This window comes from Amphiprion ocellaris, chromosome 12 (genome assembly GCF_022539595.1).
Source record: "Amphiprion ocellaris isolate individual 3 ecotype Okinawa chromosome 12, ASM2253959v1, whole genome shotgun sequence".
Classification (NCBI taxonomy): Eukaryota; Metazoa; Chordata; class Actinopteri; family Pomacentridae; genus Amphiprion; species Amphiprion ocellaris.
The window spans coordinates 33168681-33181346 of NC_072777.1; positions in this window are offsets into that span (position 1 = coordinate 33168681).

The window sequence follows — 12666 nt, forward strand, 5'->3', positions numbered from 1 at the left end:
TCATTATCGCTTTTATTTTTTATTCATCATCATCATCATCATCATCATCATCATCATCATCATCATTATTATTATTATTAGAAATTCTAAAGACAGCAGAGAAACATTTTTATGTTGTCCTCTAATTCATAAATTCAAATAAAAGCCTTCATAATTAAAGCAATAGACTTTGAACATCAAGAGAGAAGCTCAGGACAAGCCCATTATGAATTGAAATCAGCAATAAAAACAAAACCACTAGTCAAAAGCAAAGTACATAAGACCAGAAACAAAACCACAAAACACCTTCACATAAAGGGGACCTGTTGAAACAAAAATACACCCACTTTTAGGGAAAAAACTTGTTTCACTAAAGTCAGTTTGTGGACGGAAAACAATGCTCAGTAGAACACGAAGCTTTGTTTACAACATTTATTTTGGGTATTTTGGAGTTTCATCGGACCTGATGTTTGAACGTTTTCCTCTCACCAGCACCTGCATCTCTTCTCTGGAACTACTTAAAGAGGCAGTCACTCAAATTACTATTAAATAGAACCATTATTGACAATTAAATGCCCATTAATAACCTAAAGAAGTACAAATATCACTCTGTCTGGTAGCTTTCCTAGTGTAGCTCAATGGTCCTCAAATGTTTTTTGTCAATAGACACATCTTTAAATATAATTCTAGCTGCAAATCACCATCAATAAGATTAATTTCAAGACACACAGTTGAGTTAACCTGCACTCACTGTGATAGGAATTTGGAACTTGGATTGAGCATAAAAGGAAAGTGAGATGATCTTACTTTGCCCACAGCGCAGTGTCTCACATTTCATATTCATGTTGCACTGAAATAACTAAGAATATATGGTGCAATTAAGAGGTTAAAATTTAAAGACTGCTGGGCTGTGCTTAAGCCCCAGTGCTTCAGGATCCCAACAGCACCTCTGCCTTTTTAAATGAGTGATATTCAGCAGCATCAATGTTCATGACAGTAAAGTGTATTCAGTAGGACTGAAATGAATGGAGCTGAAGTGAATTAAATCCCACCATAGTGATACATAAACATCCATGTGTGGGAATATAGAATCTCTTCTAGAAGCAACAAAAATGCACAAGTTTTAGTTTCTCCTGTCAAGTTTAAAAATAATGTTTAGAAAAAGCCTGGATTTCTGCTTGTAGTTTCTCTTCAAAGTGATAATTTAATTGAAGAATCTGTTAAAATACATCTAAGTAGCGCAGGAGTCTGTTAATTCAGAAAAAAAAACTAATAGAAATCTTTGCTGACTCTAACTAAATATTATTTTATTTATAAATAATTTTAAGCTGTTTCATGTTGATCCACAAGCGTTTCTCTTTTTACAATCTGAATATCCTTGAAATTACTGAGGAATTATGTTTGGGGAAAAGCGTTTTTTTCACAGCAGGCAGTTTTTTAATACATTACGCAGTCACAGTCAATAATAAAGTATTTTATTTAAGAAAATCTGCATGAGCTGAAGTGTCAGTGCTCAACGTCTCAGTCGATTTTATTAACACACTGTGTGAAGCTTTACTCTGAGGGTTTACAGCAGAGATGTCAAATATGCGGCCTGCAGGCCAAAACCGGCCCTCCAGAGGGTCCGATGCGAAATTAAAGAGAAGACATTAACTTCAATTTATAAATTTGTAAAACTATAAATTTAAAATAATTTCTAGATCATGACAAGTTGTTTTAAACATAAAGTAAAATACTACATTGCTCATTGTTCTTTGTCATTTTGGGTCTCATTTTTGTAATATTTTGTATTGTTTTTGTTGTTTTTTGTCTTTTTTTTGTCTGACTTTTATCGTTTGTCACGTTTTTGTTGTTTTGTTTCTTGTTTTTGTTGTTTTATGTTTTGCTTTATTCATTGTTTTGTGTATCATTTTTGTCGTTTTGTTTCATGGTTTTGTCATTTTTTGTCTCGTTTGTCCATTTTTTATTGCTTTGTAACTTTTTTTGTCAATTTTTTTGTCATTTTTTTTGTTTTGTTTCGTGTCGTTTGTGTCATTTTTTGTCATTTTGTTTCTCATTTTTGTTGTTGTTTGTCTTTTTAAAAGTAAAATACAATACTGTTCAGTTCCAGACAATTGTGAACAATGTTCCCTGTAATTTTTCATGAGTCTGAGCAAACACACAAACTCCCTGAGCGTTCCTTGGACCACTGTGAGCAACATCAGACGTGTGCACTGTGGTCACACCAGCATCACATCCATTCAAGTTACATGGTTCATTAAAAGAATCAAATTACAGCATTTACATTTCTGTTAAAACACTTTGTCAACAGGAGCCAGTTGAAGACTGCAGTGATTTTAGTGACACTACAATGTATAAGAGTGAAGTTATTGAATATTTGTCTCTCTTTACTGTTGCAGTGGTTTTGCAAATTGCAGACGGACCCTGTTCACTCCATAGACACCAATGTTATTCCTGTAGCTTGAAAGACAGCTACTTTTGATAAAACTGGGCTTGTAGCACATTGTCTGCCTTGCAACAATGGGAAAGAGGCACCGTTTATGTTTTGACAACCTATATCTAATGAGTTATTGATGCTGGAAGTCCGAATCTGTGAATATCTTTCCAACTTTACTGAACTTGGGGCCACTACCACCTAAGGAGTGATATATTTAATTTTGAAAAAAGCATTTAGCCATACTTAAAGCTTTAAGTGCTTTATTAACACGGAACTAAAAATTTTGTATTGTATTATTATCACAGGTTCTGTCTGAAAAGAGGTGGCATCATTTTAAACAGTGAAATCAAACTAATAAAATGTAATGACCAACCAGTGAGTAATACTGGATTCTGCAAAAACATAAACAACTTTTTAAAAATCTAAATCTTAACACAGTTAATGTATTAACTTATTTATGTGTGTATGCATGTATTTATTGATTTATTTAGTACTGTTAGCATATCAGAGTTCTGAGTGAATTTTTCTTAAGATAGGCAAAGGCCATTTATTGATTACATATAGGCTGTTAAATGTTTATTAAAAACTAAAAAGCATTTAAAAAAACAAGTTAGGCATTTATTGAGTCACTAAAATACTGTAGAGTACAGACCACATCAGCATGATTATAAGCATCCTCTGGTAAATTAACAACCAGATACTGATGTCTCTCACCATATGGACTTCAGGAGATGACTGGGGGATGATAAACTGTCACCTACTGGTTGGATTCTCTCTGTTCTCATGTTTCTTACATGTTTGTCCCCTGACAGCCGGGTCCTAATGTTTTTTGAGCAACACACCATACTATGACGTTTTTACAATGATGGTTCTACTATGGAACCAGTTTGACATGTTCAGGTGTTCTTTGTGTGAAAACTCAGAGATTTCAGGTATCAGAAGGTGGTTTTCAACTTTCTTTATTAACTTTCTGCTTCAACTTTAAACTAAATTTCCTTCACTAACCCCGCCCTCTGGACTTCCAGTAAGCTGTGTTCCTATTGGCTGTCCAGGTGGCTGCTTGGTGTTATCAGGAACACCTGAGCAGCTCAGTGTCTTCCTGCTTTATTTAGCTGCAGACAAACATTTCCTCTGCTTCTCTTCACCAGTGAATCGGGTTTGGCTCCATTGCTTTAGCTTGTTCTTTAGGCGTTGGCTTGCAGCTTCCAGCAGTAAAATCGTCTTTAATGTGTTTCTTGGTGTGTTTTAGGGCTTTGTACTGGATAGTTGTCTTGGTAAATGTGGTTCTTTACCCACAGTTAGCACATGGTACTAATGTGTGCAGTGATTAGTGGATTTGGTGCAGCTGAGTTGTGTCTTTATCTTGGCTGTAGTGAGTCTTCAGAGGTTTTTGGTCAGACACATTCTGTATTCTTGTTTGTGAACCAGCGTTGGTTGTCCAGAAGGTAAGAGTTCCTGTCCTGATTCTCTGTTCTCAGAGGTTCTCTGGTAGGCTGCAGGAGACTTTAGTGTTTGGGTTGTGCTAGTTTGGTTTTTGTATGGTTTCATTTGGACGACTATCTTGAGGCCCCTCCATGTGGTTTAGTGAGGTTTTCTGGAACAGTTCTACAAAGCAACCTGCAGCAGAAGAGACTTTGAGAGTTTTTAGGAAGTTCTGGAGACCAGACTTTAGAGCAGCAGAAACATTTGTCAGCAGTTTGAGAAGGTGAGCTTCAGAGTAGAAATGAGGAGAAGGAAACCTTCTTGACCCGTGTGGTGAGGTCCTGTACCAAGAGTTTGAACAGGTTGTGAAGAGTCTGTAGTTCTTTGGTCTGAAAGCACAAGAAGAGTCGACTCATTAAAGGAAAAAACAGGAGATATTGTTGGTTCTTCTGTCGCTCTGCAGTTTCCTTAGACTGAATATCAAGTTTATATTTTAAATGATTTACCATTTGAGCCCAAGAAGACTTCAATAAACTCCCTCCATCCCCTGGACACAACATATTTTAATACCATGTTAAATCTTTTATTTATTTATTTATTTATTTTTTTTAAATATGTTTTTAAGTTTTAATCATAGTTTTAGCGTAGTTTTTTCTCTTTGCTTGTTTAGTTTTGTCATCTGTGTGAAAGGTGCTAAACAAATAAAGTTGAATTGATGAACTGAATAATTGACTAACTCATGATTGTGACAACAGAAGTATTTTCTTTGTGATTTAAGGGTTTATTTCATTTTTAAGGTTGGGGTTAAAATCTTGACAAAAAAAGATTAAAGAAATAAATTACATTTAAAAAAGCAATTAAATCAAAGGAAAAAAATTAATACAATAAAAGTTTTAAAAAGTTTTATTATTAAAAAAATTTCAGAAATTTAAGATGTAATTTTCTAATTAAACAATTAATTTTTTAATTAAATGTTTTGTCTTTTCAAAGGTTTAATAATCCAATTAAATGTTTTGCGTTTTTTAAAATGTTTAACATTCTTCTTGTTGAATTGTATTTTTTAAATGTTTAATTCTGGAAAATATTTTATCTGTAATTTTTAATATTTGTATTTTAAAAATTTTGTTTAATTTCATAATGACATGTATCTTGTTGAATTATCTCATTCAATATCTTGTCTGTTTAACAGAGTTAAACATTAAATACAATTAAGTTATATATACATATACCACCTTTTAATGTTTATTTTTCTTTTTAAATGCTTCATTTTATTTTCTGTTTAATTCCTATTTGAAGTTTTATTGTCTTTAAGATGTAATTTTCTAATTAAACAATTAATTTTTTAATTAAATGTTTTGTCTTTTTAAAGGTTTAATAATCCAATTAAATGTTTTGCGTTTTTTAAAATGTTTAACATTCTTCTTGTTGAATTGTATTTTTTAAATGTTTAATTCTGGAAAATATTTTATCTGTAATTTTTAATATTTGTATTTTAAAAATTTTGTTTAATTTCATAATGACATGTATCTTGTTGAATTATCTCATTCAATATTTTGTCTGTTTAACAGAGTTAAACATTAAATACAATTAAGTTATATATACATATACCACCTTTTAATGTTTATTTTTCTTTTTAAATGCTTCATTTTATTTTCTGTTTAATTCCTATTTGAAGTTTTATTGTCTTTAAGATGTAATTTTCTAATTAAACAATTAATTTTTTAATTAAATGTTTTGTCTTTTTAAAGGTTTAATAATCCAATTAAATGTTTTGCGTTTTTTAAAATGTTTAACATTCTTCTTGTTGAATTGTATTTTTTAAATGTTTAATTCTGGAAAATATTTTATCTGTAATTTTTAATATTTGTATTTTAAAAATTTTGTTTAATTTCATAATGACATGTATTGTATCTTGCTGAATGATCTCATCCGATATTTTGTCTGTTTAATAGAGATAAACATTAAATTACATTAAATTATATTAAACAGACAAAATATCGGATGAGATCATTCAGCAAGATACAATACATGTCATTATGAAATTAAACAAAATTTTTAAAATACAAATATTAAAAATTACAGATAAAATATTTTCCAGAATTAAACATTTAAAAAATACAATTCAACAAGAAGAATGTTAAACATTTTAAAAAACGCAAAACATTTAATTGGATTATTAAACCTTTAAAAAGACAAAACATGGGTGCACGTATAGCTCAACGGGTTAAGCGGGTGATCCAGGTACAGGGGCTGGTCCCTGACGCAGCGGACCGGGTTCGATTCCTGCTCATGGCTCTTTGCTGCATGTTCTCCCCCAACTCTTCTCTCCCATTTCCTGTCTGTTTCTCAATACGCCTATCCAATAAATAACTGAAAAAGGCCAAAAAGCCAAAACATTTAATTAAAAAATTAAATGTTTAATTAGAAAATTACATCTTAAAGACAATAAAATTTCAAATAGGAATTACACAGAAAATACAATGAAGCATTTAAAAAGAAAATTAAATATTAAAAGGTGCTAAAACATTTAAAAAGAAAAACCTTAAAGATTTAATCGAAACATTAAATATTGGGAAAGAAAAAGAAACTCAAACAAGCTGATAAAACATTTGAAAAAACAATTAAACATTAAAAAGACAAAACATTTGGAAATCAAATCAGACATTAGACAAGAATAAAAGGTGGGAAAAGAGCAAAACTAAACATTTAAGAAGAATCAAACTAAAGACGAAACATTTCAAAAGACACCAGTTAGACTTTAGAAGTTCAAATTAAACAGAAGAGACAATAAAACGATCAAAAAGAGCAAAAAAAGATAAAGGTCTTAAAGAGTTTTCTAGTCTGAAACGAAAACATCAAGTTGTTTCTTCAAACATTTCCTCTTTCTATGTTCTTGGTTTGATTGTGGACAGATTTACTAAGAACTCATTTCAGAAAACTGCTTTCCAGATAAAGTCTACTAGTAGTTGAAGGCATTTATCAAACTAATGTTACCTTCTGATCTCCACAAACTTTACTGTTCAGTGAAGAGAATCAAAGATTGTTGAGGATTTCTAAAAAACCCACAGGTGAAGGTCTGAGAAGAACTCGGATGATCTAAATGTGAAATCAAGACTCATGGTCACAAGTTTTAAGGCTTCTGTTAACCCCAAACTAACAGAGAAGTACTGAGAAACTTAAAATTTCAGTCCTCAGACTGTCTGAAGGTTCAAACTAACAGAGAACTACTCAAGAACTTTTAAGATATCAGTCCTCAGACTGTCTGAAGGTTCAAACTAACAGAGAACTACTCAGGAACTTAGAAGATATCAGTCCTTGGACTGTCTGGAAGTTCAAACTAACAGAGAACTACTGTGGGACTTAGAAAATTTCAGCCCTCAGACTGTGTGAAAGCTCAGGTCCTGAGGACTCGGGAGGTCTGGAGGCTTTGAAAGTCTTGGAACTGAGGGTTCAACCCTCCAGCACAAAGGCTGAAGTCCCACCTCCTGAGAAAAACGGTCAAGTTGAGACTCAAGCTAAAAAAACTCGAAAATGGCAAAAAAATAGATGATAAATGCGCAAAAAAAAGAAGAATTAGTATCTGAGCGAGTAGCTCAGGGGATAAAAAGAGAGACTACCAAGTGGAAGGTAGTAGGTTCAAGACTATAACTACTATTAATCATCTGGTATTTGGTTGTCAAGCTGCTAGCTCGCCTTAGCGTTTTGCTAGTGGCTAACTAGTTAGCTCTCATAGACTGGAAGCTCTCAACAAGATTTCATAATGAAAAAAGAGCCAAAAACTATTCTTACCTATGAAAAGTCATTCCAAGTTTCCTTGTCTCAATTGTACGATGTAGTGTGTAACTGTATGCAGCACAGTGAGCCGGCATACTTGTTGTTTCCGTTTCCACGCTGTCTACATCAACGGAATGCACTGAAACTTTGTCCCCACTAGCTTAGCCTCGCTGTAGCACGCAGCTCAAAGGGACGTGTCCTATCTACTCATTCATATCTATGAGATGAAACTATAGAGATGAAACCTCTATAGTTTAAAGAGTTCTGGAAACAAGTGATATAAGCTGCTGAAAAATGCAAGACTGGACCATAACCTGCAGATAAAATAAAGAAACAAAAGGCTGGATGGACACAGTTGGACGTCTGTTGGGCTGAACAAAGACACTTTTACCATAATTTAAATAGTAATTATCAACAATTAATAAAGCCCAAACTTAAGCAACTGTTCCACATTTTTAATTTTTAATTGAGAGTTCCATAATAAACCATATCATACTGTAAAAAAAGTTTTCATGTACTTCAAATGGCAGACTGGCCTGTATGAGCAAATGGTAAGACTGAGTGACCGAAAAAAAAGATTATTTGGCCTATAGCAAAACATGTTTTTTCAAAAATTGGATTAAATAGGGCCACACCAGTGTAAGTAATGCCACTGGGGCCACTGGTCACTCCTATAAAAATTGTCTGACTCAGTCACTGGCTGACCCACCAAAGTGTTGAAAAATGTTTTAGAAATACAATTACTCTTGTTTTCATTAAGCTCCTTTCTTTCTAAATACTGAAAATGCTGCTGCAGTTGTCATTGAAACCCTTCTATGGTTCACTAAACTTGAGACTTTACCAGCTCTTAGTTCCTTCTTTTAATAGATTTCAAAGCCAGACCGTCTGTAAAAGGACTGGTAATCCCACCAGTTGTACAAACACCACTCTTTGTTTTTCAGTTTATGTGAGCATTATCTGGTTCTACCTGCAAAGCAGCACAAGCACAAAGAGCAGCCGACATTATACCACGCAATACAGCCAGAAGGAAACCCTCCAGCTGCTCCAGTCTTGAGTTGCCAGTTAAGCATAAATGTTTCACTTGAGACCAGTGAACGGAGCGAGAGCGCAAAGGCTTGCAAAATGAGTTTTGCCATGGAATGGGAGAATTATGTAATGTCACCATAACAGACCCTGATGTTATGATGAATGCGATGAATATCTTGACTCAGGCTTTGCTGCCATACCGATCAGCAATAAAAGTGACATCCCTGCTGTGAATAACTGGTACTTGTAGGTCCTTTTACTGTTTTCTCTTCTTTTTTGAGTTTCTTTCTTTCTTTCTTTCTTTCTTTCTTTCCCCGTCTCTGCCTCCCTTCCCTCCTCTGCCTCGGTGTTTCTCAGAGGAGGAAGCAGTCTGTCAGTCTCTCAGCAGAGACATACTTTATTAATGTGACATGGGGTAAAAGGACACGTCAAAGGAGATCAATCACCAGGCTGTGGCACGGGACAAGAAAGCTTTTAATAAACCCAATCATCTGGGTGCTTCTCTCTCTTTCCTTTTCTTATTCTTTTTGAAAACAAACTGTGCATGGTACTTGGCGTTGAGGAGCCCTGCACCGTCCTGTTTCCACTCCCTGGTCATGCTGGATCAGGATTACTGATGGAGTGGGTGCTTTTTTCGCCACTCAACTGAAATATCTCTCCAGGGAGTTTATAAGTGGTGCTTTAGATTTAGAATGATGGCTGACTTCAGTTTTTGGGAACCCAAATAACGGTGGTTATGTCACATTCCTCCAACAGCAGCTTTAATGATTGACTTTCCCGCCGGGATCCTCTGAATCAAAAATACAAGCGTCCCAAGTGGGATTTTCAAATGAAAGGTTACCGAAGAGGCTAATTCTCTTTTATTTGAAAAGCAGCATTTAATGGAATATATTCATCAGCTTAAGGTCAGGCCGTGGCAACGAGGATTTCACTGTCGTTACCATGAGGCCAGACTAACAATGGCAGCGAGCGTCCACGTGCTGCCAGCTGTGTTGCTTAATTTGGGGTCGTGACAAACGGCTCTGATGCGAGTTGACATGGAGGTGGCAGAGCTGCCGGCTATGTGGATGCTCGCAGCGATAGCAGTGTGTCGGGGGCTGAGGAAGGCGACTCGTGCCCTGAGATAGCTCGGCGTACCCGATCTCCAGTGTCACCGCGGGGCCGGACGGAGCAGGCAGGGTGAAGGGAGGTGAAGCTGGAGGAGAGCAGGACACATGCAGGCGAAAGCAGCCGTCATTCAAACGTCACAAGTCTGTGCACTCCAGATGCAGGGCAGATAAAGAAACTGTCCCATGCATGCACCTGGCTGTGGTTTTAGGATTTGAATAAATGCAAATTACATGAAACAGGTTCAACTTAAAAATGGACCTTCTCCTGCTGCAGCTGTCAAAACTTCTAGCCAAGGCATCTTATTAGTTTTGAAATGTAAATCAATCAAGTGCCATGCCATTCAGCGTAGGCGATCATTTATTTCCATCTAATCCAATCTTTTGCTCTCTGAATTGTGACTGTTGTCCTTTCCATGATGTCAGTCCGTCTATCATTTTCATTCTCTGTCTGCCTTGTCCTCTCTTCCCATTCATTTTTACAGTTGTGACGATGTATTCCAGGGTCTCTTTCCTCATGATGTGTCCAAAAAACGTTGCTTGCCATTTCCTAATTTTGCTCAATAGCGTATAGTTTGGGTTTAGTATTTTAAAACATCTTCATTGGTTATTCTGGTCGTATAAGATATGCGTAGCATGCGTCTGTAAAACCACGTCTCGCAGTGATTTTGTTTGACATTTTATTATATATCTTCCGAGATTCACATCCGTACATCAGAACTGGTGGGCTGGAACAGCTAAGAGTCGTCATACAGATGTTTATTTCTATTTTCTTATTTGTCAGTATATTTTTCATTTTCGTAAATGCTGTTCTTGCCATTGCTGCTCTATATCTGTTTCACATCTCTTGGTCTAATTCTGTGTTACAGGTTGGGATGACATTTTTCTTTGAAATTACCATTACTTGTGTTTTCTTTTTGTTTAAAGACAGACCAAGTTTTTGGCTCTCTGTATTTATTATGGATACTATGGTTTGCAGGTTTTCTTTCTTGAAATGTAAAATCAGTGGAATTAAGTTCTCTTAACTTGAATGAATGACTTAGAAAAATTAGAATCAACAACTGTGAAACAAAGTTTTTACACTGACAGTACCGAAGAAGAACCTTAATTCAACTCATTTCAGGTCAAGTTAGGTGAACTCGTGTTTAGGAGTTCTGCAGCGATCTGGAAATAAATATTAGAAGGTTGAACTGACTTTCACTGTGCTTTCGTATGTATGTGCATGCAAAATTTCTCCTTTCTCCAACTCCTTTGCTTTCCCAAGCGAAGGAGTTCAAATATCTCGGGATCTTGTTCATGAGTGATGAGAACCGAAGCGTTGAACCGAACCGTTGTGGTGCAGAGGGAGCTGAGCCGCAGAGTAAAGCTCTCAGTTTACCATCCATCTACATTCCAACCCTCATCTATGGTCATGAGATCTGAGTGACCAAAAGAATGAGATCACGGATGCAAGCGGCCGAAATGAGCTTCCCCCGTAAGGTGTCTGGGCTCCGCCTTAGAGATAGGGTGAGAAGCTCGGACATCCGAAGGGAACTCGGAGTAGAGCTGCTGCTCCTTCACGTCAACAGGAACCAGTTGAGGTGGTTTGGACATCTGATTCAGATGCCTCCTTACTTTGGAGGTTTTCAGAACATATCCTCCTGGGAGGAGATCACGGGGTTTCCTCCCCAGAACTTGCTGGAGGGACTATATATCTTGTCTAGCCTGGGAACACCTCTGGACCACTCGGGAAGAGCTTGAAAGCGTCGCTGGGGGGATGGACGTCTGGAATGACCTGCTTCACTCGCTACCTCCACAACCCGATCCCAGATAAGCGGAAGAAAATGGATGGATGGATCTTGAAAGGTCATTTTCACAAAATTAGTTGTTTCTCATATTTAGGGCCACAAATCTCCACTTGCACTTACATATTCCTTTCCAGTTCTGGATTAAAAGTTCCAGGGTTGTTATATTTTATTCATAGACTGATTTATAATAACTTTTTCCTGAAAACACATCAAAAATGGATTTTCTTTCTGGCTGTTTAGAGCATTTTCAGAGATTTCTGTGAAAAATCATTGATTATATATAGATATATAGAGATATAAAAAACTTAAAAAAAAACAATGGTTCACAAAGTGTTTTGATAGGCAAAGGAAGCCATCAAGCAGCAAGGCAAAAAAAAAAAAAAAAAAAAAAATCAGGGTGAAAATAAAACAGGAAGACAAAAGACATAAATATACTCATTGCAATGTGTCAGTATTATATAATAAACAATTAAAATGTCAATTTTGACAGATAGTACCACATTTGCATATTTTAGTGTAAAATTTGTAGAAATGTAAGTAATCAACTAAGTTTCATGGTGATGTATGTAGTTTAAATTTGGACCCTATCCACCTGTCTATACAAAGAAAAGGAAGAAAAAAAGATGTGACTAGAAATGTACTGTCTTTTCTCTGCACACAGCATCTCGTGTACCAAGTAAACATTCTGCCCACCTCAGAAGTCGATGCTCTTCCACTAAAAATCAGTCAGAACGCAAACAGAGAGACAGAGGCAGCGCTTGTAAACTCATCAATTTGTTCAAGCTCTGGGAATCAAAAGAACATTTCTCTTCCTCTCACTGGCTTTCGTAGAGTTGTTTTTCTCAAAGAGGAACTCCTCCCTGTTGGAAACGATTCATGTCACAATCGTTACCAGGTAAATACTGGGAGGAGAGCAGGAAGAAGTCAAAAAAAAAGAAAAAACAAGACAGACATGGAGAGAGAAAGCGGAGAGAGTCTTGTGGCTGCTCGTGGGGAGTGACTGAAAAATGAAAACAACTCAAAGTGGGTCAGCAGACTGCCAGTTGCCAGTGTAGCGAACGCACAAACACACACGTAGAAACACATTTGCATGCATAATGTTCATGCACACGCCCAAATTGAGATACTCGAGAGG